The following is a 22,925-nucleotide window of genomic DNA, read 5'->3' as shown; positions in this document are numbered from 1 at the left end:
TGCTCCAGACAGCGCAACCTTCACGACCCAATTAAACTCTCATAAGCAAACAAAAAATCTGCACCACATTTGCCCCGGGTGAGGATTGAACTCACGACCTTCAGATTGTGAGACTGACGCGCTGCCTACTGCACTACCGAGGCGGACAGGGGTCAGTGGGAAACGCAACCGGTATCAATAGTTCCCACACGCTAAAGGTCGAAAAAGTAAGAAAACTCAGCTACAGTCATTCATTACTGCTTTAGACAGCGCACCCCTCACGACCTAATTAAACTCTCATAGGCAAACAAAAATCTGCACCGCCTTTGCCCCGGTTGTGGATTGAACTCACGACCTTCAGATTATGAGACTGAAGCGCCGCCTACTGCGCTACCGAGGTGGACTGGTGCCACTGGGAAACACCACCGGTATCAATAGTTCCCACAAGTTAAAGGTCGAAAATTAAGAAAACCGAGCAACAGTCATTCATGACTGCTCCAGACAGCGCACCCTTCACGACCCAATTAAACTCTCATAAGCAAATAAAACATCTGCACCGCCTTTGCCCCTGGTGAGGATTGAACTGACGATCTTCAGATTATGAGACTGATGCTCTGCCTACTGCGCTATCAAAGCGGACAGGTGTCACTGGGGAACGCAACCGGGATCATTAGTTCCCACAATTTAAAGGTCGAAAATGTAAGAAAACCGAGCAACAGTCATTCATTACTGCTCCAGACAGCGCGACCTTCACGACCCAATTAAACTCTCATAAGCAAACAAAAAATCTGCACCACATTTGCCCCGGGTGAGGATCGAACTCACGACCTTCAGATTATGAGACTGACGCGCTGCCTACTGCGCTACCGAGGCGGACAGGTGTCACTGGGAAACACAACCGGTATCAATAGTTCCCACATGTTAAAGGTCAAAAAAGTAAGAAAACTCAGCAACAGTCATTCATTACTGCTCCAGACAGCGCACCCCTCCCGACCTAATTAAACTCTCATAAGCAAACAAAAAAACTGCATCACCTTTGCGCCGTGTGAGGATCGAACTCACGACCTTCAGATTATGAGACTGACGCGCTGCCTACTGCGCTACCGAGGTGGACAAGGGTCACTGGGAAACGCAACTGGTATCATTAGTTCCCAAAAATTGAAGGTTGAAAAAATAACAAAACCAAACAACAGTCATTCATTACTGCTCCAGACAGCGCACCCCTCACGACCTAATTAAACTCTCATAGGCAAACAAAAATCTGCACCGCCTTTGCCCCGGGTGTGGATTGAACTCACGACCTTCAGATTATGAGACTGAAGCGACGCCTACTGCGCTACCGAGGTGGACTGGTGCCACTGGGAAACACCGCCGGTATCAATAGTTCCCACAAGTTAAAGGTCGAAACAGTAAGAAAACTCAGCAACAGTCATTCATTACTGCTGTAGACAGCGCACCCTTTACGACCTAATTAAACTCTCATAAACAAACAAAACAACTATACCGCCTTTGCCCCGGGTGAGGATGGAACTCACGACCTTCAGAATATGAGACTGACGCGCTGCCTACTACGCTACCGAGGCGGACAGGGGTCACTGGGAAACGCAACCGGTATCATTAGTTCCCACAAATTAAAGGTTGAAAAAATAAGAAAACCGAACAACTGTCATTCATTACAGCTCCAGACAGCGCACCCTTCACGACGTAATTAAACTCTCATGAGCAAAGAAAAAATCTGCAACAAACTTGCCCCTGGTGAGGATTGAACTCACGACCTTCAGATTATGAGACTGACGCGCTGCCTACTGCGCTACCGAGGCGGACAAGTGTCACTGGAAAACACAACCGGTATCAATGGTTCCCACACGTTAAAGGTCGAAAAAGTAAGAAAACTCAGCAACAGTCATTCATTACTGCTCCAGACAGCGCACCCTTCACGACCTAATTAAACTCTCATAAGCAAACAAAACAACTACACCGCCTTTGCCCCGGGTGAGGATGGAACTCAAGACCTTTAGATTATGAGACTGACGCGCTGCCTACTGTGCTACCGAGGCGGACAGGGGTCACTACGAAACGCAACCGGTATCGTTAGTTCCCACAAATAAAGGTCGAAAAAGTAAGAAAACTGAGCAACAGTCATTCATTACTGCTCCACACAGTGCACCCCTCACGACCTAATTAAACTCTCATAAGCAAACAAAAAATCTGCACCGCCTTTGCCCCGGGTGAGGATTGAACTCACGACCTTCAGATTATGAGACTGACGCGCTGCCTACTGCGCTACCGAGGCAAACAGGAGTCACTGGCAAACGCAACCGGTATCATTAGTTCCCACAAATTAAAGGTGGAAAAAGTAAAAAAACCGAGCAACAGTCATTCATTACTGCTCCAGACAGTGCACCCCTCACGACCTAATTAAACTTTCATGAGCAAACAAAAAATTTGCACCAAATTTGCCCCGGGTGAGGATTGAACTCACGACCTTCAGATTATGAGACGGACGCGCTGCCTAGTGCGCTACCGAGGCAGACAGGGGTCACTGGGAAACGCAACCGGTATCATTAGTTTCTACAAACTATAGGTCGAAAAAATAGGAAAACCGAGCAGCAGTCATTCATTACTGTTCCAGACAGTGCACCCCTCACGACCTAATTATACTCTCATAAGCAAACAAAAAAACTGCACCGCCATTGGCCCAGGTGAGGATTGAACTCACGACCTTCAGATTATGAGACTGACGCGCTGCCTACTGCGCTACCGAGGCGGACAGGTGTCACTTGGAAACACAACCGGTATCAATAGTTCCCACAAGTTAAAGGTCGAAAAGGTAAGAAAACTCAGCAACAGTCATTCATTAATGCTCCAGACAGCGCACCCCTCACGACCTAATTAAACTCTCATAAGCAAACAAAAAAACTGCACCGCCTTTGCCCCGGGTGAGGATTGAACTCACGACCTTCAGATTATGAGACTGACGCGCTGCCTACTGCGCTACCGAGGCAGCCAGGAGTCACTGGGAAACGCAACCGGTATTATTAGTTCCCAAAAATTAAAGGTGGAAAAAGTAAGAAAACCGAGCAACAGTCATTCATTACTGCTCCAGACAGCGCACCCCTCACGACCCACTAAATCTCTCATAAGCAAACAAAAAATCTGCAACACCTTTGCCCCGGGTGAGGATTGAACTCACGACCTTCAGATTATGAGACTGACGCGCTGCCTACTGCACTACCGAGGCGGACAAGGGTCACTGGGAAACGCAACCGGTATCATTAGTTCCCACAAATTAAAGGTGGAAAAAGTAAGAAAACCGAGCAACAGTCATTCATTACTGCTCCAGACAGCGCACCCCTCACGACCCACTAAATCTCTCATAAGCAAACAAAAAATCTGCAACACCTTTGCCCCGGGTGAGGATTGAATTCACGACCTTCAGATTATGAGACTGACGCGCTGCCTACTGCACTACCGAGGCGGACAAGGGTCACTGGGAAACGCAACCGGTACCATTAGTTCCCACAAATTAAAGGTCGAAAAAATAGGAAAACCGAGCAGCAGTCATTCATTACTGTTCCAGACAGTGCACCCCTCACGACCTAATTAAACTCTCATAAGCAAAAAAAAATCTGCACCGCCTTTGCCCCGGGTGTGGATTGAACTCACGACCTTCAGATTATGAGACTGAAGCGTCGCCTACTGCGCTACCGAGGTGGACTGGTGTCACTGGGAAACACAACCGGTATCGATAGTTCCCACAAGATAAAGGTCGAAAAAGTAAGAAAACCGAGCAACAGTCATTCATGACTGCTCCAGACAGCGCACCCCTCACGACCCAAATAAACTCTCATAAGCAAACAAAAAACCTGCACCACATTTGCCCCGGGTGAGGATTGAACTCACGACCTTCAGATTGTGAGACTGATGCGCTGCCTACTGCACTACCGAGGCGGACAGGGGTCACTGGGAAACACAACCGGTATCATTTGTTCCACAAAATAAGGTTCAAAAAGAAAGAAAACCGAGCAAGAGTCATTCATTACTGCTCCAGAACGTGCACCCATCACGACCTAATTAAACTCTCATAAGCATACAAAAAAACTGCACCGCCTTTGCCCCTGGTGAGGATTGAACTCACGACCTTCAGATTATGAGACTGATGCTCTGCCTACTGCGCTATAAAAGCGGACAGGTGTCACTGGGGAACGCAACCGGGATCATTAGTTCCCACAAATTAAAGGTCGAAAATGTAAAAAAACCGAGCAACAGTCATTCATTACTGCTCCAGACAGCGCAACCTTCACGACCCAATTAAACTCTCACAAGCAAACAAAAAACCTGCACCACATTTGCCCCGGGTGAGGATTGAACTCACGACCTTCAGATTGTGAGACTGATGCGCTGCCTACTGCACTACCGCGGCGGACAGGGGTCACTGGGAAACGCAACCGGTATCAATAGTTCCCACACGCTAAAGGTCGAAAAAGTAAGAAAACTGAGCTACAGTCATTCATTACTGCTCCAGACAGCGCACCCTTCACGACCCAATTAAACTCTCATAAGCAAACAAAACAACTACACCGCCTTTGCGCCGGGTGAGGATTGAACTCACGACCTTCAGATTATGAGACTGACGCGCTGCCTACTGCGCTACCGAGGTGGACAGGTGTCACTGGGAAGCGCAACCGGTATCATTAGTTCCCATAAAAAAAAGGTTGAAAAATAAGAAAACCAAACAACAGTCATTCATTACTGGTCCAGACAGTGCACCCCTCACGACCTAATTAAACTGTCGTGAGCAAACAAAAAATCTGCACCAAATTTGCCCCGGGTGAGGATTGAACTCACGACCTTCAGATTATGAGACTGACGCGCTGCCTACTGCGCTACCGAGGCGGACAGGTGTCACTGGGAAACACAACCGTTATCAATAGTTCCCACACGTTAAAGGTCAAAAAAATAAGAAAACTCAGCAACAGTCATTCATTACTGCTCCAGACATTGCACCCCTCACGACCTAATTAAACTCTCATAAGCAAACAAAGAAATTGCACCACCTTTGCCCCGGGTGTGGATTGAACTCACGACCTTCAGATTATGAGACTGACGCGCTGCCTACTGCACGGCCGAGGCGGACAGGGGTTACTGGGAAACGCAACCGGTATAATTAGTTCCCACAAATTAAAGGTGGAAAAAGTAAGAAAACCGAGCAAGAGTCATTCAATAGTGCTCCAGACAGCGCACCCCTCTTGACCTAATTAAGCTCTCATAAGCAAACAAAAAATCTGCACCGCCTTTGCCCCGGGTGCGGATTGAACTCACGACCTTCAGATTATGAGACTGACGCGCCGCCTACTGCGCTACCGAGGCGGACAGGTGTCACTGAAAACACAACCGGTATCAATAGTTCCCACAAGTTAAAGGTCGAAAAAGTAAGAAAACTCAGCAACAGTCATTCATTACTGCTCCAGACAGCGCACCCTTCACGACCTAATTAAACTCTCATAAGCAAACAAAAAAAACTGCACCGGCTTTGCCCCGGGTGCGGATTGAACTCACGACCTTCAGATTATGAGACTGACGCTCCGCCTACTGCGCTTCCGAGGCGGACAGGTGTCACTGGGAAACACAACCGTTATCAATAGTTCCCACACGTTAAAGATCAAAAAAGTAAGAAAACTCAGCAACAGTCATTCAACAGTGCTCCAGACAGCGCACTCCTCACGACCTAATTAAACTCTCATAAGCAAACAAAAAATCTGCACCGCCTTTGCCCCGGGTGAGGATTGAACTCACGACCTTCAGATTATGAGACTGACGCGCTGCCTACTACGCTACCGAGGCGGACAAGGGTAACGGCGAAACGCAACCGGTATTATTAGTTCCCACAAACTAAAGGTCGAAAAAGTTAAAAAACCGACCAACAGTCATTTATTACTGCTCCAGACAGTGCACCCCTCATGACCTAATTAAACTCTCATAAGCAAACGAAACATCTGCACCGCTTTTGCCCCGGGTGAGGATTGCACTCACGACATTCAGATTATGAGACTGATGCGCTGCCTACTGCGCTACCGAGGCGGACAGGTGTCGCTGGAAAACACAACCGGTATCAGTAGTTCCCACAAGTTAAAGGTCGAAAAAGTCAGAAAACCGAGCAACAGTCATTCATTACTGCTCAAGACAGTGCGCCCCTCACGACCTAAATAAACTCTCATAAGCAAACAAAACATCTGCTCCGCCTTTGCCCCGGGAGAGGATTGAACTCACGACCTTCAGATTATGAGACTTACGCGCTGCCTAATGCGCTACCGAGGCGAACAGGGCTCACTGGGAAACAGAACCGGTATCACTAGTTCCCATAAATTAAAGGTCGAAAAAATAGAAAAACCGAACAGCAGTCATTCATTACTGCTCCAGACAGTGCACCCCTCACGACCTAATGAAACTCTCATAAGCAAACGAAACATCTGCACCGCCTTTGCCCCGGGTGAGGATCGCACTCACGACATTCAGATTATGAGACTGACGCGCTGCCTACTGCGCTACCGAGGCGGACAGGTGTCACTGGGAAACGCAACCGGTATCATTAGTTCCCACAAATTAAAGGTGGAAAAAGTAAGAAAACCGAGCAACAGTCATTCATTACTGCTCCAGACAGTGCACCCCTCACGACCCACTAAATCTCTCATAAGCAAACAAAAAATCTGCAACACCTTTGCTTGGGTGAGGATTGAACTCACGACCTTCAGATTATGAGACTGACGTGCTGCCTACTGCACTACCGAGGCGGACAGGGGTCACTGGGAAACGCAACCGGTACCATTAGTTCTCACCAATTAAAGGTCGAAAAAGTAAGAAAACCGAGCAACAGTCATTCATGACTGCTCCAGACAGCGCACCCCTCACGACCCAATTAAACTCTCATACGCAAACAAAACATCTGCGCCGCCTTTGCCCCTGGTGAGGATTGAACTCACGACCTTCAGATTATGAGACTGATGCTCTGCCTACTGCGCTATCAAAGCGGACAGGTGTCACTGGGAAACGCAACTGGTATCATTAGTTTCTACAAACTATAGGTCGAAAAAATAGGAAAACCGAGCAACAGTCATTCATTACTGCTCCAGACAGTGCACCCCTCACGACCTAATTAAACTTTCATGAGCAAACAAAAAATTTGCACCAAATTTGCCCCGGGTGAGGATTGAACTCACGACCTTCAGATTATGAGACGGACGCGCTGCCTAGTGCGCTACCGAGGCAGACAGGGGTCACTGGGAAACGCAACCGGTATCATTAGTTTCTACAAACTATAGGTCGAAAAAATAGGAAAACCGAGCAGCAGTCATTCATTACTGTTCCAGACAGTGCACCCCTCACGACCTAATTATACTCTCATAAGCAAACAAAAAAACTGCACCGCCATTGGCCCAGGTGAGGATTGAACTCACGACCTTCAGATTATGAGACTGACGCGCTGCCTACTGCGCTACCGAGGCGGACAGGTGTCACTTGGAAACACAACCGGTATCAATAGTTCCCACAAGTTAAAGGTCGAAAAGGTAAGAAAACTCAGCAACAGTCATTCATTAATGCTCCAGACAGCGCACCCCTCACGACCTAATTAAACTCTCATAAGCAAACAAAAAAACTGCACCGCCTTTGCCCCGGGTGAGGATTGAACTCACGACCTTCAGATTATGAGACTGACGCGCTGCCTACTGCGCTACCGAGGCAGCCAGGAGTCACTGGGAAACGCAACCGGTATTATTAGTTCCCAAAAATTAAAGGTGGAAAAAGTAAGAAAACCGAGCAACAGTCATTCATTACTGCTCCAGACAGCGCACCCCTCACGACCCACTAAATCTCTCATAAGCAAACAAAAAATCTGCAACACCTTTGCCCCGGGTGAGGATTGAACTCACGACCTTCAGATTATGAGACTGACGCGCTGCCTACTGCACTACCGAGGCGGACAAGGGTCACTGGGAAACGCAACCGGTATCATTAGTTCCCACAAATTAAAGGTGGAAAAAGTAAGAAAACCGAGCAACAGTCATTCATTACTGCTCCAGACAGCGCACCCCTCACGACCCACTAAATCTCTCATAAGCAAACAAAAAATCTGCAACACCTTTGCCCCGGGTGAGGATTGAATTCACGACCTTCAGATTATGAGACTGACGCGCTGCCTACTGCACTACCGAGGCGGACAAGGGTCACTGGGAAACGCAACCGGTACCATTAGTTCCCACAAATTAAAGGTCGAAAAAATAGGAAAACCGAGCAGCAGTCATTCATTACTGTTCCAGACAGTGCACCCCTCACGACCTAATTAAACTCTCATAAGCAAAAAAAAATCTGCACCGCCTTTGCCCCGGGTGTGGATTGAACTCACGACCTTCAGATTATGAGACTGAAGCGTCGCCTACTGCGCTACCGAGGTGGACTGGTGTCACTGGGAAACACAACCGGTATCGATAGTTCCCACAAGATAAAGGTCGAAAAAGTAAGAAAACCGAGCAACAGTCATTCATGACTGCTCCAGACAGCGCACCCCTCACGACCCAAATAAACTCTCATAAGCAAACAAAAAACCTGCACCACATTTGCCCCGGGTGAGGATTGAACTCACGACCTTCAGATTGTGAGACTGATGCGCTGCCTACTGCACTACCGAGGCGGACAGGGGTCACTGGGAAACACAACCGGTATCATTTGTTCCACAAAATAAGGTTCAAAAAGAAAGAAAACCGAGCAAGAGTCATTCATTACTGCTCCAGAACGTGCACCCATCACGACCTAATTAAACTCTCATAAGCATACAAAAAAACTGCACCGCCTTTGCCCCTGGTGAGGATTGAACTCACGACCTTCAGATTATGAGACTGATGCTCTGCCTACTGCGCTATAAAAGCGGACAGGTGTCACTGGGGAACGCAACCGGGATCATTAGTTCCCACAAATTAAAGGTCGAAAATGTAAAAAAACCGAGCAACAGTCATTCATTACTGCTCCAGACAGCGCAACCTTCACGACCCAATTAAACTCTCACAAGCAAACAAAAAACCTGCACCACATTTGCCCCGGGTGAGGATTGAACTCACGACCTTCAGATTGTGAGACTGATGCGCTGCCTACTGCACTACCGCGGCGGACAGGGGTCACTGGGAAACGCAACCGGTATCAATAGTTCCCACACGCTAAAGGTCGAAAAAGTAAGAAAACTGAGCTACAGTCATTCATTACTGCTCCAGACAGCGCACCCTTCACGACCCAATTAAACTCTCATAAGCAAACAAAACAACTACACCGCCTTTGCGCCGGGTGAGGATTGAACTCACGACCTTCAGATTATGAGACTGACGCGCTGCCTACTGCGCTACCGAGGTGGACAGGTGTCACTGGGAAGCGCAACCGGTATCATTAGTTCCCATAAAAAAAAGGTTGAAAAATAAGAAAACCAAACAACAGTCATTCATTACTGGTCCAGACAGTGCACCCCTCACGACCTAATTAAACTGTCGTGAGCAAACAAAAAATCTGCACCAAATTTGCCCCGGGTGAGGATTGAACTCACGACCTTCAGATTATGAGACTGACGCGCTGCCTACTGCGCTACCGAGGCGGACAGGTGTCACTGGGAAACACAACCGTTATCAATAGTTCCCACACGTTAAAGGTCAAAAAAATAAGAAAACTCAGCAACAGTCATTCATTACTGCTCCAGACATTGCACCCCTCACGACCTAATTAAACTCTCATAAGCAAACAAAGAAATTGCACCACCTTTGCCCCGGGTGTGGATTGAACTCACGACCTTCAGATTATGAGACTGACGCGCTGCCTACTGCACGGCCGAGGCGGACAGGGGTTACTGGGAAACGCAACCGGTATAATTAGTTCCCACAAATTAAAGGTGGAAAAAGTAAGAAAACCGAGCAAGAGTCATTCAATAGTGCTCCAGACAGCGCACCCCTCTTGACCTAATTAAGCTCTCATAAGCAAACAAAAAATCTGCACCGCCTTTGCCCCGGGTGCGGATTGAACTCACGACCTTCAGATTATGAGACTGACGCGCCGCCTACTGCGCTACCGAGGCGGACAGGTGTCACTGAAAACACAACCGGTATCAATAGTTCCCACAAGTTAAAGGTCGAAAAAGTAAGAAAACTCAGCAACAGTCATTCATTACTGCTCCAGACAGCGCACCCTTCACGACCTAATTAAACTCTCATAAGCAAACAAAAAAAACTGCACCGGCTTTGCCCCGGGTGCGGATTGAACTCACGACCTTCAGATTATGAGACTGACGCTCCGCCTACTGCGCTTCCGAGGCGGACAGGTGTCACTGGGAAACACAACCGTTATCAATAGTTCCCACACGTTAAAGATCAAAAAAGTAAGAAAACTCAGCAACAGTCATTCAACAGTGCTCCAGACAGCGCACTCCTCACGACCTAATTAAACTCTCATAAGCAAACAAAAAATCTGCACCGCCTTTGCCCCGGGTGAGGATTGAACTCACGACCTTCAGATTATGAGACTGACGCGCTGCCTACTACGCTACCGAGGCGGACAAGGGTAACGGCGAAACGCAACCGGTATTATTAGTTCCCACAAACTAAAGGTCGAAAAAGTTAAAAAACCGACCAACAGTCATTTATTACTGCTCCAGACAGTGCACCCCTCATGACCTAATTAAACTCTCATAAGCAAACGAAACATCTGCACCGCTTTTGCCCCGGGTGAGGATTGCACTCACGACATTCAGATTATGAGACTGATGCGCTGCCTACTGCGCTACCGAGGCGGACAGGTGTCGCTGGAAAACACAACCGGTATCAGTAGTTCCCACAAGTTAAAGGTCGAAAAAGTCAGAAAACCGAGCAACAGTCATTCATTACTGCTCAAGACAGTGCGCCCCTCACGACCTAAATAAACTCTCATAAGCAAACAAAACATCTGCTCCGCCTTTGCCCCGGGAGAGGATTGAACTCACGACCTTCAGATTATGAGACTTACGCGCTGCCTAATGCGCTACCGAGGCGAACAGGGCTCACTGGGAAACAGAACCGGTATCACTAGTTCCCATAAATTAAAGGTCGAAAAAATAGAAAAACCGAACAGCAGTCATTCATTACTGCTCCAGACAGTGCACCCCTCACGACCTAATGAAACTCTCATAAGCAAACGAAACATCTGCACCGCCTTTGCCCCGGGTGAGGATCGCACTCACGACATTCAGATTATGAGACTGACGCGCTGCCTACTGCGCTACCGAGGCGGACAGGTGTCACTGGGAAACGCAACCGGTATCATTAGTTCCCACAAATTAAAGGTGGAAAAAGTAAGAAAACCGAGCAACAGTCATTCATTACTGCTCCAGACAGTGCACCCCTCACGACCCACTAAATCTCTCATAAGCAAACAAAAAATCTGCAACACCTTTGCTTGGGTGAGGATTGAACTCACGACCTTCAGATTATGAGACTGACGTGCTGCCTACTGCACTACCGAGGCGGACAGGGGTCACTGGGAAACGCAACCGGTACCATTAGTTCTCACCAATTAAAGGTCGAAAAAGTAAGAAAACCGAGCAACAGTCATTCATGACTGCTCCAGACAGCGCACCCCTCACGACCCAATTAAACTCTCATACGCAAACAAAACATCTGCGCCGCCTTTGCCCCTGGTGAGGATTGAACTCACGACCTTCAGATTATGAGACTGATGCTCTGCCTACTGCGCTATCAAAGCGGACAGGTGTCACTGGGAAACGCAACTGGTATCATTAGTTTCTACAAACTATAGGTCGAAAAAATAGGAAAACCGAGCAGCAGTCATTCATTACTGTTCCAGACAGTGCACCCCTCACGACCTAATTACACTCTCATAAGCAAACGAAACATCTGCACCGCCTTTGCCCCGGGTGAGGATCGCACTCACGACATTCAGATTATGAGACTGAAGCGCCGCCTACTGCGCTACCGAGGCAGAGAGGGGTCACTGGGAAACGCAACCGGTATCATTAGTTTCTACAAACTATAGGTCGAAAAAATAGGAAAACCGAGCAGCAGTCATTCATTACTGTTCCAGACAGTGCACCCCTCACGACCTAATTACACTCTCATAAGCAAACAAAAAAACTGCACCGGCATTGGCCCAGGTGAGGATTGAACTCACGACCTTCAGATTATGAGACTGACGCGCTGCCTACTGCGCTACCGAGGCGGACAGGTGTCACTTGGAAACACAACCGGTATCAATAGTTCCCACAATTTAAAGGTCGAAAAGGTAAGAAAACTCAGCAACAGTCATTCATTAATGCTCCAGACAGCGTACCCCTCACGACCTAATTAAACTCTCTTAAGCAAACAAAAAAACTGCACTGCCTTTGCCCCGGGTGAGGATTGAACTCACGACCTTCAGATTAAGAGACTGACGCGCTGCCTACTGCGCTACCCAGGCAGCCAGGAGTCACTGGGAAACGCAACCGGTATCATTAGTTCCCAAAAATTAAAGGTGGAAAAAGTAAGAAAACCGAGCAACAGTCATTCATTACTGCTCCAGACAGCGCACCCCTCACGACCCACTAAATCTCTCATAAGCAAACAAAAAATCTGCAACACCTTTGCCCCGGGTGAGGATTGAACTCACGACCTTCAGATTATGAGACTGACGCGCTGCCTACTGCACTACCGAGGCGGACAAGGGTCACTGGGAAACGCAACCGGTATCAATAGTTCCCACAAGATAAAGGTCGAAAAAGTAAGAAAACTGAGCAACAGTCATTCATTACTGCTCCACACAGTGCACCCCTCACGACCCACTAAATCTCTCATAAGCAAACTAAAATCTGCAACACCTTTGCCCCGGGTGAGGATTGTACTCACGACCTTCAGATTATGAGACTGACGTGCTGCCTACTGCACTACCGAGGCGGACAGGGGTCACTGGGAAACGCAACCGGTACCATTAGTTCCAACAAATTAAAGGTCGAAAAAGTAAGAAAACCGAGCAACAGTCATTCATTACTGCTCCAGACAGTGCACCCCTCACGACCTAATTAAACTCTCATAAGCAAACAAAACATCTGCACCGCCTTTGCCCCGGGTGAGGATTGAACTCACGACCTTCAGATTATGAGACTGACGCGCTGCCTACTGCGCTACCGAGGCAGCCAGGAGTCACTGGGAAACGCAACCGGTGTCATTAGTTCCCACAAATTAAAGGTGGAAAAAGTAAGAAAACCGAGCAACAGTCATTCATTACTGCTCCAGACAGCGCACCCCTCACGACCTAATTAATCTCTCATAGGCAAACACAAAATCTGCACCGCCTTTACCCGGGTGTGGATTGAACTCACAACCTTCAGATTATGAGACTGAAGCGCCGCCTACTGCGCTACCGAGGCAGCCAGGAGTCACTGGGAAACGCAACCGGTACCATTAGTTCCCACAAATTGAAGGTGGAAAAAGTAAGAAAACCGAGCAACAGTCATTCATTACTGCTCCAGACAGTGCACCCCTCACGACCTAATTAAACTCTCATAAGCAAACAAAACATCTGCACCGCCTTTGCCCCGGGTGAGGATTGAACTCACGACCTCCAGATTATGAGACTGAAGCGTCGCCTACTGCGCTACCGAGGTTGACTGGTGTCACTGGGAAACACAACCGGTATCAATAGTTCCCACAAGATAAAGGTCGAAAAAGTAAGAAAACTGAGCAACAGTCATTCATTACTGCTCCACACAGTGCACCCCTCACGACCTAATTAAACTCTCATAAGCAAACAAAAAATCTGCAACACCTTTGCCCCGGGTGAGGATTGAACTCACGACCTTCAGATTATGAGACTGACGCGCTGCCTACTGCACTACCGAGGCGGACAAGGGTCACTGGGAAACGCAACCGGTACCATTAGTTCCCACAAATTAAAGGTCGAAAAAATAGGAAAACCGAGCAGCAGTCATTCATTACTGTTCCAGACAGTGCACCCCTCACGACCTAATTAAACTCTCATAAGCAAACAAAAAATCTGCACCGCCTTTGCCCCGGGTGTGGATTGAACTCACGACCTTCAGATTATGAGACTGAAGCGTCGCCTACTGCGCTACCGAGGTGGACTGGTGTCACTGGGAAACACAACCGGTATCAATAGTTCCCACAAGATAAAGGTCGAAAAAGTAAGAAAACTGAGCAACAGTCATTCATTACTGCTCCACACAGTGCACCCCTCACGACCTAATTAAACTCTCATAAGCAAACAAAAAATCTGCACCGCCTTTGCCCCGGGTGAGGATGGAACTCACGACCTTCAGATTATGAGACTGACGCGCTGCCTACTGCGCTACCGAGGCAGACAGGAGTCACTGGCAAACGCAACCGGTATCATTAGTTCCCACAAATTAAAGGTGGAAAAAGTAAGAAAACCGAGCAACAGTCATTCATTACTGCTCCAGACTGCGCACCCCTCACGACCTAATTAATCTCTCATAAGCAAACAAAAAAACTGCACCGCCTTTGCCCCGGGTGAGGATTGAGCTCACGACCTTCAGATTATGAGACTGACGCGCTGCCTACTGCGCTACCGAGGCAGCCAGGTGTCACTGGGAAACGCAACCGGTATCATTAGTTCCCACAAATTAAAGGTGGAAAAAGTAAGAAAACCGAGCAACAGTCATTCATTACTGCTCCAGACAGCGCACCCCTCACGACCTAATTAATCTCTCATAGGCAAACAAAAATCTGCACCGCCTTTACCCGGGTGTGGATTGAACTCACAACCTTCAGATTATGAGACTGAGCGCCGCCTACTGCGCTACCGAGGTGGACTGTTGTCACTGGGAAAAACAACCGGTATCAATAGTTCCCACAACATAAAGGTCGGAAAAGTAAGACAACTCAGCAACAGTCATTCATTTCTGCTTCAGACCGCGCACCCTTCACGACCTAATTAAACTCTTATAAGCAAACAAAACAACTACACCGCCTTTGCCCCGGGTGAGGATTGAACTCACGACCTTCAGATTATGAGACTAACGTGCCGCCTACTGCGCTACCGAGGCGGACAGGGGTCACTGCGAAACACAAGCGGTATCATTAGTTCCCACAAATTAAAGGTAGAAAAAGTAAGAAAACTTAGCAACATTCATTCGTTACTGCTCCAGACAGCGCACCCCTCACGACCTAATTAAACTCTCATAGGCAAACAAAAAATCTGCACCGCCTTTGCCCCGGGTGTGGATTGATCTCACTACCTTCAGATTATGAGACTGAAGCGCCGCCTACTGCGCTACTGAGGTGGACTGGTGTCACTGGGAAACACAACCGGTATCAATAGTTCCCACAAGATAAAGGTCGAAAAAGTAAGAAAACTCAGCAACAGTCATTTATTACTGCTCCAGACAGCACACCCCTCACGACCTAATTAAACTCTCATAAGCAAACAAAGAAATTGCACCACCTTTGCCCCGGGTGTGAATTGAACTCACGACCTTCAGATTATGAGACTGACGCGCCGCCTACTGCGCTATCAAAGCGGACAGGTGTCACTGGGGAACGCAACCGGGATCATTAGTTCCCACAAATTAAAGGTCGAAAATGTAAAAAAACCGAGCAACAGTCATTCATTACTGCTCCAGACAGCGCAACCTTCACGACCCAATTAAACTCTCACAAGCAAACAAAAAACCTGCACCACATTTGCCCCGGGTGAGGATTGAACTCACGACCTTCAGATTGTGAGACTGATGCGCTGCCTACTGCACTACCGAGGCGGACAGGGGTCACTGGGAAACGCAACCGGTATCAATAGTTCCCACACGCTAAAGATCGAAAAAGTAAAAAAACTGAGCTACAGTCATTCATTACTTCTCCAGACAGCGCACCCTTCACGACCCAATTAAACTCTCATAAGCAAACAAAACAACTACACCGCCTTTGCCCCGAGTGAGGATGGAACTCACGACCTTCAGATTATGAGACTGACGCGCTGCCTACTGTGCTACCGAGGCGGACAGGTGTGACTGGGAAACGCAACCGGTATCATTAGTTCCCACAAATTAAATGTTGAAAAAATAAGAAAACCGAACAACTGTCATTCATTACAGCTCCAGACAGTGCACCCCTCACGACGTAATTAAACTCTCATGAGCAAAGAAAAAATCTGCAACAAATTTGCCCCTGGTGAGGATGGAACTCACGACCTTCAAATTATGAGACTGACGCGCTGCCTACTGCGCTACCGAGGCGGACAAGTGTCACTGGAAAACACAACCGGTATCAATGGTTCCCACACGTTAAAGGTCGAAAAAGTAAGAAAACTCAGCAACAGTCATTCATTACTGCTCCAGACAGCGCACCCTTCACGACCTAATTAAACTCTCATAAGCAAACAAAAAATCTGCACCGCCTTTGCGCCGGGTGAGGATTGAACTCACGACCTTCAGATTATGAGACTGACGCGCTGCCTACTGCGCTACCGAGGTGGACAGGTGTCACTGGGAAGCGCAACCGGTATCATTAGTTCCCATAAAAAAAAGGTTGAAAAATAAGAAAACCAAACAACAGTCATTCATTACCGGTCCAGACAGTGCACCCCTCACGCCCTAATTAAACTCTCGTGAGCAAACAAAAAATCTGCACCAAATTTGCCCCGGGTGAGGATTGAACTCACGACCTTCAGATTACGAGACTGACGCGCTGCCTACTGCGCTACCGAGGCTGACAGGTGTCACTGGGAAACACAACCGTTATCAATAGTTCCCACACGTTAAAGGTCAAAAAAGTAAGAAAACTCAGCAACAGTCATTCATTACTGCTCCAGACATTGCACCCCTCACGACCTAATCAAACTCTCATAAGCTAACAAAGAAATTGCACCACCTTTGCCCCGGGTGAGGATTGAACTCACGACCTTCAGATTATGAGACTGACGCGCTGCCTACTGCACTACCGAGGCGGACAAGGGTCACTGGGAAACGCAACCGGTATCAATAGTTCCCACAAGATAAAGGTCGAAAAAGTAAGAAAACTGAGCAACAGTCATTCATTACTGCTCCACACAGTGCACCCCTCACGACCCACTAAATCTCTCATAAGCAAACTAAAATCTGCAACACCTTTGCCCCGGGTGAGGATTGTACTCACGACCTTCAGATTATGAGACTGACGTGCTGCCTACTGCACTACCGAGGCGGACAGGGGTCACTGGGAAACGCAACCGGTACCATTAGTTCCAACAAATTAAAGGTCGAAAAAGTAAGAAAACCGAGCAACAGTCATTCATTACTGCTCCAGACAGTGCACCCCTCACGACCTAATTAAACTCTCATAAGCAAACAAAACATCTGCACCGCCTTTGCCCCGGGTGAGGATTGAACTCACGACCTTCAGATTATGAGACTGACGCGCTGCCTACTGCGCTACCGAGGCAGCCAGGAGTCACTGGGAAACGCAACCGGTGTCATTAGTTCCCACAAATTAAAGGTGGAAAAAGTAAGAAAACCGAGCAACAGTCATTCATTACTGCTCCAGACAGCGCACCCCTCACGACCTAATTAATCTCTCATAGGCAAACACAAAATCTGCACCGCCTTTACCCGGGTGTGGATTGAACTCACAACCTTCAGATTATGAGACTGAAGCGCCGCCTACTGCGCTACCGAGGCAGCCAGGAGTCACTGGGAAACGCAACCGGTACCATTAGTTCCCACAAATTGAAGGTGGAAAAAGTAAGAAAACCGAGCAACAGTCATTCATTACTGCTCCAGACAGTGCACCCCTCACGACCTAATTAAACTCTCATAAGCAAACAAAACATCTGCACCGCCTTTGCCCCGGGTGAGGATTGAACTCACGACCTCCAGATTATGAGACTGAAGCGTCGCCTACTGCGCTACCGAGGTTGACTGGTGTCACTGGGAAACACAACCGGTATCAATAGTTCCCACAAGATAAAGGTCGAAAAAGTAAGAAAACTGAGCAACAGTCATTCATTACTGCTCCACACAGTGCACCCCTCACGACCTAATTAAACTCTCATAAGCAAACAAAAAATCTGCAACACCTTTGCCCCGGGTGAGGATTGAACTCACGACCTTCAGATTATGAGACTGACGTGCTGCCTACTGCACTACCGAGGCGGACAAGGGTCACTGGGAAACGCAACCGGTACCATTAGTTCCCACAAATTAAAGGTCGAAAAAATAGGAAAACCGAGCAGCAGTCATTCATTACTGTTCCAGACAGTGCACCCCTCACGACCTAATTAAACTCTCATAAGCAAACAAAAAATCTGCACCGCCTTTGCCCCGGGTGTGGATTGAACTCACGACCTTCAGATTATGAGACTGAAGCGTCGCCTACTGCGCTACCGAGGTGGACTGGTGTCACTGGGAAACACAACCGGTATCAATAGTTCCCACAAGATAAAGGTCGAAAAAGTAAGAAAACTGAGCAACAGTCATTCATTACTGCTCCACACAGTGCACCCCTCACGACCTAATTAAACTCTCATAAGCAAACAAAAAATCTGCACCGCCTTTGCCCCGGGTGAGGATGGAACTCACGACCTTCAGATTATGAGACTGACGCGCTGCCTACTGCGCTACCGAGGCAGACAGGAGTCACTGGCAAACGCAACCGGTATCATTAGTTCCCACAAATTAAAGGTGGAAAAAGTAAGAAAACCGAGCAACAGTCATTCATTACTGCTCCAGACTGCGCACCCCTCACGACCTAATTAATCTCTCATAAGCAAACAAAAAAACTGCACCGCCTTTGCCCCGGGTGAGGATTGAGCTCACGACCTTCAGATTATGAGACTGACGCGCTGCCTACTGCGCTACCGAGGCAGCCAGGTGTCACTGGGAAACGCAACCGGTATCATTAGTTCCCACAAATTAAAGGTGGAAAAAGTAAGAAAACCGAGCAACAGTCATTCATTACTGCTCCAGACAGCGCACCCCTCACGACCTAATTAATCTCTCATAGGCAAACAAAAATCTGCACCGCCTTTACCCGGGTGTGGATTGAACTCACAACCTTCAGATTATGAGACTGAGCGCCGCCTACTGCGCTACCGAGGTGGACTGTTGTCACTGGGAAAAACAACCGGTATCAATAGTTCCCACAACATAAAGGTCGAAAAAGTAAGACAACTCAGCAACAGTCATTCATTTCTGCTTCAGACCGCGCACCCTTCACGACCTAATTAAACTCTTATAAGCAAACAAAACAACTACACCGCCTTTGCCCCGGGTGAGGATTGAACTCACGACCTTCAGATTATGAGACTAACGTGCCGCCTACTGCGCTACCGAGGCGGACAGGGGTCACTGCGAAACACAAGCGGTATCATTAGTTCCCACAAATTAAAGGTAGAAAAAGTAAGAAAACTTAGCAACATTCATTCGTTACTGCTCCAGACAGCGCACCCCTCACGACCTAATTAAACTCTCATAGGCAAACAAAAAATCTGCACCGCCTTTGCCCCGGGTGTGGATTGATCTCACTACCTTCAGATTATGAGACTGAAGCGCCGCCTACTGCGCTACTGAGGTGGACTGGTGTCACTGGGAAACACAACCGGTATCAATAGTTCCCACAAGATAAAGGTCGAAAAAGTAAGAAAACTCAGCAACAGTCATTTATTACTGCTCCAGACAGCACACCCCTCACGACCTAATTAAACTCTCATAAGCAAACAAAGAAATTGCACCACCTTTGCCCCGGGTGTGAATTGAACTCACGACCTTCAGATTATGAGACTGACGCGCCGCCTACTGCGCTATCAAAGCGGACAGGTGTCACTGGGGAACGCAACCGGGATCATTAGTTCCCACAAATTAAAGGTCGAAAATGTAAAAAAACCGAGCAACAGTCATTCATTACTGCTCCAGACAGCGCAACCTTCACGACCCAATTAAACTCTCACAAGCAAACAAAAAACCTGCACCACATTTGCCCCGGGTGAGGATTGAACTCACGACCTTCAGATTGTGAGACTGATGCGCTGCCTACTGCACTACCGAGGCGGACAGGGGTCACTGGGAAACGCAACCGGTATCAATAGTTCCCACACGCTAAAGATCGAAAAAGTAAAAAAACTGAGCTACAGTCATTCATTACTTCTCCAGACAGCGCACCCTTCACGACCCAATTAAACTCTCATAAGCAAACAAAACAACTACACCGCCTTTGCCCCGAGTGAGGATGGAACTCACGACCTTCAGATTATGAGACTGACGCGCTGCCTACTGTGCTACCGAGGCGGACAGGTGTGACTGGGAAACGCAACCGGTATCATTAGTTCCCACAAATTAAATGTTGAAAAAATAAGAAAACCGAACAACTGTCATTCATTACAGCTCCAGACAGTGCACCCCTCACGACGTAATTAAACTCTCATGAGCAAAGAAAAAATCTGCAACAAATTTGCCCCTGGTGAGGATGGAACTCACGACCTTCAAATTATGAGACTGACGCGCTGCCTACTGCGCTACCGAGGCGGACAAGTGTCACTGGAAAACACAACCGGTATCAATGGTTCCCACACGTTAAAGGTCGAAAAAGTAAGAAAACTCAGCAACAGTCATTCATTACTGCTCCAGACAGCGCACCCTTCACGACCTAATTAAACTCTCATAAGCAAACAAAAAATCTGCACCGCCTTTGCGCCGGGTGAGGATTGAACTCACGACCTTCAGATTATGAGACTGACGCGCTGCCTACTGCGCTACCGAGGTGGACAGGTGTCACTGGGAAGCGCAACCGGTATCATTAGTTCCCATAAAAAAAAGGTTGAAAAATAAGAAAACCAAACAACAGTCATTCATTACCGGTCCAGACAGTGCACCCCTCACGCCCTAATTAAACTCTCGTGAGCAAACAAAAAATCTGCACCAAATTTGCCCCGGGTGAGGATTGAACTCACGACCTTCAGATTACGAGACTGACGCGCTGCCTACTGCGCTACCGAGGCTGACAGGTGTCACTGGGAAACACAACCGTTATCAATAGTTCCCACACGTTAAAGGTCAAAAAAGTAAGAAAACTCAGCAACAGTCATTCATTACTGCTCCAGACATTGCACCCCTCACGACCTAATCAAACTCTCATAAGCTAACAAAGAAATTGCACCACCTTTGCCCCGGGTGTGGATTGAACTCACAACCTTCAGATTATGAGACTGACGCGCTGCCTACTGCACTACCGAGGCGGACAGGGGTTACTGGGAAACGCAACCGGTATCATTAGTTCCCACAAATTAAAGGTGGAAAAAGTAAGAAAACCGAGCAAGAGTCATTCAATAGTGCTCCAGACAGCGCACCCCTCACGACCTAATTAAACTCTCATAAGCAAACAAAAAATCTGCACCGCCTTTGCCCCGGGTGCGGATTGAACTCACGACCTTCAGATTATGAGACTGACGCTCCGCCTACTGCCCTACCGAGGCGGACAGGTGTCACTGGGAAACACAACCGGTATCAATAGTTCCCACAAGTTAAAGGTCGAAAAAGTAAGAAAACTCAGCAACAGTCATTCATTACTGCTCCAGACAGCGCACCCTTCACGACCTAATTAAACTCTCATAAGCAAACAAAACAACTGCACCGGCTTTGCCCCGGGTGAGGATTGAACTCACGACCTTCAGATTATGAGACTGACGCGCTGCCTACTACGCTACCGAGGCGGACAGGGGTCACGGCGAAACGCAACCGGTATTATTAGTTTCCACAAACTAAAGGTCGAAAAAGTAAAAAAACCGACCAACAGTCATTTATTACTGCTCCAGACAGTGCACCCCTCACGACCTAATGAAACTCTCATAAGCAAACGAAACATCTGCACCGCTTTTGCCCCGGGTGAGGATTGCACTCACGACATTCAGATTATGAGACTGATGCGCTGCCTACTGCGCTACCGAGGCGGACAGGTGTCACTGGAAAACACAACCGGTATCAATAGTTCCCACAAGTTAAAGGTCGAAAAAGTCAGAAAACCGAGCAACAGTCATTCATTACTGCTCAAGACAGTGCGCCCCTCACGACCTAAATAAACTCTCATAAGCAAACAAAACATCTGCTCCGCCTTTGCCCCGGGAGAGGATTGAACTCACGACCTTCAGATTATGAGACTGACGCGCTGCCTACTACGCTACCGAGGCGGACAGGGGACACGGCGAAACGCAACCGGTATCACTAGTTCCCATAAATTAAAGGTCGAAAAAATAGAAAAACCGAACAGCAGTCATTCATTACTGCTCCAGACAGTGCACCCCTCACGACCTAATGAAACTCTCATAAGCAAACGAAACAACTGCACCACTTTTGCCCCGGGTGAGGATTGCACTCACGACATTCAGATTATGAGACTGATGCGCTGCCTACTGCGCTACCGAGGCGGACAGGTGTCACTGGAAAACACAACCGGTATCAATAGTTCCCACAAGTTAAAGGTCGAAAAAGTCAGAAAACCGAGCAACAGTCATTCATTACTGCTCCAGACAGCGCACCCCTCACGACCTAATTAAACTCTTATAAGCAAACAAAACAACTACACCGCCTTTACCCCGGGTGAGGATTGAACTCACGACCTTCAGATTATGAGACTAACGCGCCGCCTACTGCGCTACCGAGGCGGACAGGGGTCACTGCGAAACACAAGCGGTATCATTAGTTCCCACAAATTAAAGGTCGAAAAAGTAAGAAAACCAAGCAACATTCATTCGTTACTGCTCCAGACAGCGCACCCCTCACGACCTAATTAAACTCTCATAAGCAAACAAAGAAATTGCATTTTTTTGCCCCGGGTGTGAATTGAACTCACGACCTTCAGATTATGAGACTGACGCGCCGCCTACTGCGCTACCGAGGCGGACAGGTGTCACTGGGAAACACAACCGGTATCATTTGTTCCACAAAATAAGGTCCA

The 22,925-nt window shown here is 47.9% G+C and overlaps 41 non-coding genes across 41 annotated transcripts; all 41 read right to left on the bottom strand.

Annotated features, from left to right (window-relative positions):
* Positions 1 to 70: 70 nt before the first annotated feature.
* On the bottom strand, positions 71 to 143 carry TRNAV-CAC (transfer RNA valine (anticodon CAC)). The gene has a single exon. It is a non-coding gene; the product is annotated as a tRNA-Val (tRNA).
* Positions 144 to 779: 636 nt separating this feature from the next.
* On the bottom strand, positions 780 to 852 carry TRNAM-CAU (transfer RNA methionine (anticodon CAU)). The gene has a single exon. It is a non-coding gene; the product is annotated as a tRNA-Met (tRNA).
* Positions 853 to 1,489: 637 nt separating this feature from the next.
* On the bottom strand, positions 1,490 to 1,562 carry TRNAM-CAU (transfer RNA methionine (anticodon CAU)). Its single transcript has one exon. It is a non-coding gene; the product is annotated as a tRNA-Met (tRNA).
* Positions 1,563 to 1,726: 164 nt separating this feature from the next.
* Positions 1,727 to 1,799, bottom strand: TRNAM-CAU (transfer RNA methionine (anticodon CAU)). The gene has a single exon. It is a non-coding gene; the product is annotated as a tRNA-Met (tRNA).
* A 400-nt stretch (positions 1,800 to 2,199) lies between these two features.
* TRNAM-CAU (transfer RNA methionine (anticodon CAU)) lies at positions 2,200 to 2,272 on the bottom strand. The gene has a single exon. It is a non-coding gene; the product is annotated as a tRNA-Met (tRNA).
* Positions 2,273 to 2,673: 401 nt separating this feature from the next.
* TRNAM-CAU (transfer RNA methionine (anticodon CAU)) lies at positions 2,674 to 2,746 on the bottom strand. The gene has a single exon. It is a non-coding gene; the product is annotated as a tRNA-Met (tRNA).
* A 164-nt stretch (positions 2,747 to 2,910) lies between these two features.
* On the bottom strand, positions 2,911 to 2,983 carry TRNAM-CAU (transfer RNA methionine (anticodon CAU)). The gene has a single exon. It is a non-coding gene; the product is annotated as a tRNA-Met (tRNA).
* A 164-nt stretch (positions 2,984 to 3,147) lies between these two features.
* Positions 3,148 to 3,220, bottom strand: TRNAM-CAU (transfer RNA methionine (anticodon CAU)). Its single transcript has one exon. It is a non-coding gene; the product is annotated as a tRNA-Met (tRNA).
* A 637-nt stretch (positions 3,221 to 3,857) lies between these two features.
* TRNAV-CAC (transfer RNA valine (anticodon CAC)) lies at positions 3,858 to 3,930 on the bottom strand. Its single transcript has one exon. It is a non-coding gene; the product is annotated as a tRNA-Val (tRNA).
* Positions 3,931 to 4,329: 399 nt separating this feature from the next.
* Positions 4,330 to 4,402, bottom strand: TRNAV-CAC (transfer RNA valine (anticodon CAC)). Its single transcript has one exon. It is a non-coding gene; the product is annotated as a tRNA-Val (tRNA).
* Positions 4,403 to 4,802: 400 nt separating this feature from the next.
* On the bottom strand, positions 4,803 to 4,875 carry TRNAM-CAU (transfer RNA methionine (anticodon CAU)). Its single transcript has one exon. It is a non-coding gene; the product is annotated as a tRNA-Met (tRNA).
* Positions 4,876 to 5,750: 875 nt separating this feature from the next.
* On the bottom strand, positions 5,751 to 5,823 carry TRNAM-CAU (transfer RNA methionine (anticodon CAU)). The gene has a single exon. It is a non-coding gene; the product is annotated as a tRNA-Met (tRNA).
* Positions 5,824 to 6,461: 638 nt separating this feature from the next.
* Positions 6,462 to 6,534, bottom strand: TRNAM-CAU (transfer RNA methionine (anticodon CAU)). The gene has a single exon. It is a non-coding gene; the product is annotated as a tRNA-Met (tRNA).
* An 874-nt stretch (positions 6,535 to 7,408) lies between these two features.
* TRNAM-CAU (transfer RNA methionine (anticodon CAU)) lies at positions 7,409 to 7,481 on the bottom strand. The gene has a single exon. It is a non-coding gene; the product is annotated as a tRNA-Met (tRNA).
* Positions 7,482 to 7,645: 164 nt separating this feature from the next.
* On the bottom strand, positions 7,646 to 7,718 carry TRNAM-CAU (transfer RNA methionine (anticodon CAU)). The gene has a single exon. It is a non-coding gene; the product is annotated as a tRNA-Met (tRNA).
* Positions 7,719 to 7,882: 164 nt separating this feature from the next.
* TRNAM-CAU (transfer RNA methionine (anticodon CAU)) lies at positions 7,883 to 7,955 on the bottom strand. Its single transcript has one exon. It is a non-coding gene; the product is annotated as a tRNA-Met (tRNA).
* A 637-nt stretch (positions 7,956 to 8,592) lies between these two features.
* On the bottom strand, positions 8,593 to 8,665 carry TRNAV-CAC (transfer RNA valine (anticodon CAC)). The gene has a single exon. It is a non-coding gene; the product is annotated as a tRNA-Val (tRNA).
* A 399-nt stretch (positions 8,666 to 9,064) lies between these two features.
* TRNAV-CAC (transfer RNA valine (anticodon CAC)) lies at positions 9,065 to 9,137 on the bottom strand. Its single transcript has one exon. It is a non-coding gene; the product is annotated as a tRNA-Val (tRNA).
* A 400-nt stretch (positions 9,138 to 9,537) lies between these two features.
* Positions 9,538 to 9,610, bottom strand: TRNAM-CAU (transfer RNA methionine (anticodon CAU)). Its single transcript has one exon. It is a non-coding gene; the product is annotated as a tRNA-Met (tRNA).
* Positions 9,611 to 10,485: 875 nt separating this feature from the next.
* TRNAM-CAU (transfer RNA methionine (anticodon CAU)) lies at positions 10,486 to 10,558 on the bottom strand. The gene has a single exon. It is a non-coding gene; the product is annotated as a tRNA-Met (tRNA).
* A 638-nt stretch (positions 10,559 to 11,196) lies between these two features.
* TRNAM-CAU (transfer RNA methionine (anticodon CAU)) lies at positions 11,197 to 11,269 on the bottom strand. Its single transcript has one exon. It is a non-coding gene; the product is annotated as a tRNA-Met (tRNA).
* Positions 11,270 to 12,143: 874 nt separating this feature from the next.
* On the bottom strand, positions 12,144 to 12,216 carry TRNAM-CAU (transfer RNA methionine (anticodon CAU)). The gene has a single exon. It is a non-coding gene; the product is annotated as a tRNA-Met (tRNA).
* Positions 12,217 to 12,380: 164 nt separating this feature from the next.
* On the bottom strand, positions 12,381 to 12,453 carry TRNAK-CUU (transfer RNA lysine (anticodon CUU)). Its single transcript has one exon. It is a non-coding gene; the product is annotated as a tRNA-Lys (tRNA).
* Positions 12,454 to 12,617: 164 nt separating this feature from the next.
* On the bottom strand, positions 12,618 to 12,690 carry TRNAM-CAU (transfer RNA methionine (anticodon CAU)). The gene has a single exon. It is a non-coding gene; the product is annotated as a tRNA-Met (tRNA).
* A 163-nt stretch (positions 12,691 to 12,853) lies between these two features.
* TRNAM-CAU (transfer RNA methionine (anticodon CAU)) lies at positions 12,854 to 12,926 on the bottom strand. The gene has a single exon. It is a non-coding gene; the product is annotated as a tRNA-Met (tRNA).
* Positions 12,927 to 13,090: 164 nt separating this feature from the next.
* On the bottom strand, positions 13,091 to 13,163 carry TRNAM-CAU (transfer RNA methionine (anticodon CAU)). Its single transcript has one exon. It is a non-coding gene; the product is annotated as a tRNA-Met (tRNA).
* Positions 13,164 to 13,800: 637 nt separating this feature from the next.
* Positions 13,801 to 13,873, bottom strand: TRNAM-CAU (transfer RNA methionine (anticodon CAU)). Its single transcript has one exon. It is a non-coding gene; the product is annotated as a tRNA-Met (tRNA).
* A 401-nt stretch (positions 13,874 to 14,274) lies between these two features.
* Positions 14,275 to 14,347, bottom strand: TRNAM-CAU (transfer RNA methionine (anticodon CAU)). The gene has a single exon. It is a non-coding gene; the product is annotated as a tRNA-Met (tRNA).
* Positions 14,348 to 14,511: 164 nt separating this feature from the next.
* TRNAM-CAU (transfer RNA methionine (anticodon CAU)) lies at positions 14,512 to 14,584 on the bottom strand. The gene has a single exon. It is a non-coding gene; the product is annotated as a tRNA-Met (tRNA).
* A 1,109-nt stretch (positions 14,585 to 15,693) lies between these two features.
* Positions 15,694 to 15,766, bottom strand: TRNAV-CAC (transfer RNA valine (anticodon CAC)). Its single transcript has one exon. It is a non-coding gene; the product is annotated as a tRNA-Val (tRNA).
* An 874-nt stretch (positions 15,767 to 16,640) lies between these two features.
* TRNAT-CGU (transfer RNA threonine (anticodon CGU)) lies at positions 16,641 to 16,713 on the bottom strand. The gene has a single exon. It is a non-coding gene; the product is annotated as a tRNA-Thr (tRNA).
* A 164-nt stretch (positions 16,714 to 16,877) lies between these two features.
* Positions 16,878 to 16,950, bottom strand: TRNAM-CAU (transfer RNA methionine (anticodon CAU)). Its single transcript has one exon. It is a non-coding gene; the product is annotated as a tRNA-Met (tRNA).
* Positions 16,951 to 17,113: 163 nt separating this feature from the next.
* Positions 17,114 to 17,186, bottom strand: TRNAM-CAU (transfer RNA methionine (anticodon CAU)). Its single transcript has one exon. It is a non-coding gene; the product is annotated as a tRNA-Met (tRNA).
* Positions 17,187 to 17,350: 164 nt separating this feature from the next.
* Positions 17,351 to 17,423, bottom strand: TRNAM-CAU (transfer RNA methionine (anticodon CAU)). The gene has a single exon. It is a non-coding gene; the product is annotated as a tRNA-Met (tRNA).
* A 637-nt stretch (positions 17,424 to 18,060) lies between these two features.
* TRNAM-CAU (transfer RNA methionine (anticodon CAU)) lies at positions 18,061 to 18,133 on the bottom strand. Its single transcript has one exon. It is a non-coding gene; the product is annotated as a tRNA-Met (tRNA).
* Positions 18,134 to 18,534: 401 nt separating this feature from the next.
* TRNAM-CAU (transfer RNA methionine (anticodon CAU)) lies at positions 18,535 to 18,607 on the bottom strand. Its single transcript has one exon. It is a non-coding gene; the product is annotated as a tRNA-Met (tRNA).
* A 164-nt stretch (positions 18,608 to 18,771) lies between these two features.
* On the bottom strand, positions 18,772 to 18,844 carry TRNAM-CAU (transfer RNA methionine (anticodon CAU)). The gene has a single exon. It is a non-coding gene; the product is annotated as a tRNA-Met (tRNA).
* A 1,109-nt stretch (positions 18,845 to 19,953) lies between these two features.
* On the bottom strand, positions 19,954 to 20,026 carry TRNAV-CAC (transfer RNA valine (anticodon CAC)). The gene has a single exon. It is a non-coding gene; the product is annotated as a tRNA-Val (tRNA).
* Positions 20,027 to 20,900: 874 nt separating this feature from the next.
* TRNAT-CGU (transfer RNA threonine (anticodon CGU)) lies at positions 20,901 to 20,973 on the bottom strand. Its single transcript has one exon. It is a non-coding gene; the product is annotated as a tRNA-Thr (tRNA).
* A 638-nt stretch (positions 20,974 to 21,611) lies between these two features.
* TRNAM-CAU (transfer RNA methionine (anticodon CAU)) lies at positions 21,612 to 21,684 on the bottom strand. Its single transcript has one exon. It is a non-coding gene; the product is annotated as a tRNA-Met (tRNA).
* A 401-nt stretch (positions 21,685 to 22,085) lies between these two features.
* On the bottom strand, positions 22,086 to 22,158 carry TRNAM-CAU (transfer RNA methionine (anticodon CAU)). The gene has a single exon. It is a non-coding gene; the product is annotated as a tRNA-Met (tRNA).
* Between the last annotated feature and the right edge of the window lie 767 nt (positions 22,159 to 22,925).

Source organism: Rhipicephalus microplus, chromosome 3, assembly GCF_043290135.1.
Source record: "Rhipicephalus microplus isolate Deutch F79 chromosome 3, USDA_Rmic, whole genome shotgun sequence".
NCBI lineage: Eukaryota > Metazoa > Arthropoda > Arachnida > Ixodida > Ixodidae > Rhipicephalus > Rhipicephalus microplus.
This window is presented reverse-complemented; position numbering and strand designations above follow the sequence as displayed.